Source organism: Sinocyclocheilus rhinocerous, unplaced genomic scaffold (genome assembly GCF_001515625.1).
Source record: "Sinocyclocheilus rhinocerous isolate Xijiao unplaced genomic scaffold, SAMN03320098_v1.1 scaffold4115, whole genome shotgun sequence".
NCBI lineage: Eukaryota > Metazoa > Chordata > Actinopteri > Cypriniformes > Cyprinidae > Sinocyclocheilus > Sinocyclocheilus rhinocerous.
The window spans coordinates 110,303-112,063 of NW_015623660.1; the positions used below are offsets into that span (position 1 = coordinate 110,303).

The following is a 1,761-nucleotide window of genomic DNA, read 5'->3' on the forward strand; positions in this document are numbered from 1 at the left end:
CGCAAGACCTCGTGGCGCAACGGTAGCGCGTCTGACTCCAGATCAGAAGGTTGCGTGTTCAAATCACGTCGGGGTCAAAATTTTCATCTTTACTCTCCGAGCTTATTAAGTATTAAAATTAATAGCACATATTATATTCCGAGTATGATTATGAAATTCAGTCACATGTTGGCAGTAGGCCTACAGAATAATAACAATAATTACACTATTCCATAAGAATTCTAGCATTCAAATATTGAAACGGTGCTTGATCTTTGACAGGACAAGATTACATGTTTATTCTATTGAAAAAATGTTTTACAATGCCAAAATGACATGTAGAATATAGACATTAATATAAAATGTAGACATTTTCACCATAAAATATCATTATATTATTAGATACTTACATATTACTTCATTTTATTTACAAAGTTTGAACATTAATGTGCAGATCACTAGGTGGCGCTGCAGCACAATAAACGCACCAGCTTCACGTCCATATCAGTCTGAAAAACACGAGGTTTGAACCTGACACGCAGTGCTATTAACAGACAGGAGCAGCAGAATAAAGTCCTATAGGATAATTCCAGAAACTGCAGCACAGACCTCGTGGCGCAACGGTAGCGCGTCTGACTCCAGATCAGAAGGTTGCGTGTTCAAATCACGTCGGGGTCAAATGTTTATTCTTCGCATTTGAACCCACAGATATATATTTATAAAACAATAAATGCAGAGAACGTAAATAAGATCTCATTCTGAAATCCAGAGGAACAAATCTTACCTTCATACAAGTGTGGGGCAGTTCATGTGGATATTAAATGTTCAATATTCAGAGAACATAAGGGAAGTTGATCCTGCGGTGCCAAAGAGGTATTTTAGAGTAAACATCAGCGTTTTGGGTCTAGGTTTTTTTTTTTTTCGTTCATTGGATCTAAAATGTTTTTTTTGTTTTTTTCTCCTTGCACTTGTACTCCTGCAATAATATACATCTTTCACTAGGGGTCAGTGTGTATCATGTGTGTATTTTGCACAGGACGATTAAACATTATGCAAATCATAGATTTCAGTCACGTGACTGGCGCGGAGGGCAACACATCCCTAGAACTGCCGCACAAGCCTGTCATTTTATCATCCGTTTCAAACCACTGTTATTTAAAACACATTTAACAATAAGAGAATCGAAGATATGTGAACAAACGACAAGTTTTGGCCACTTTCGGTCCATGCACATCATCGCCAAACAGCGGGACAGTCTAAACGTTTATCGTGGCAGTGATAATTAAAGCTCAAATTTACACCTGAATGATGATGCATACTATAAGGCAATCAGATGCACCTAGAATTGGACATTTACGAATGACTAAACATTCACATGTACGTACACACACACACACACACAAACTTAAGAATGTGCTATTTTTATGGCAAATAAAACGTAAGTCACAGCCTCCCAGGGGCGCATTAATGCACGGGCTTCAAGGGGCTGAAGCCTAGGGGCCTACACTGGAAAGGGGGCCCACTGGCTGCAGGGAACTTATATATTTTTAATAATTGTTTATATGGGAGTTTGCAGCAGTGACACCAGCGTTCTGTAAACAAACTCACACACTCATTTTCAGCGACGCCCTGGTTGTAGTAGCCTATATAGTGAATGGCTCAGTTTAGGTTCCCCCCACACAGTTTGTATAGTTGGTATGTTCCACGTGAGACATCGATATACTGTAAGTGGAATGTACAATGCATTCGCTAGTAAATAACCGCAGCACGAGAGTATGACTT

General features: G+C 39.2%; 2 non-coding genes across 2 annotated transcripts; both read left to right on the top strand.

Annotated features, from left to right (window-relative positions):
• The first annotated feature begins 5 nt into the window (after positions 1 to 5).
• trnaw-cca (transfer RNA tryptophan (anticodon CCA)) lies at positions 6 to 77 on the top strand. Its single transcript has one exon. It is a non-coding gene; the product is annotated as a tRNA-Trp (tRNA).
• A 508-nt stretch (positions 78 to 585) lies between these two features.
• trnaw-cca (transfer RNA tryptophan (anticodon CCA)) lies at positions 586 to 657 on the top strand. Its single transcript has one exon. It is a non-coding gene; the product is annotated as a tRNA-Trp (tRNA).
• Positions 658 to 1,761: the final 1,104 nt, after the last annotated feature.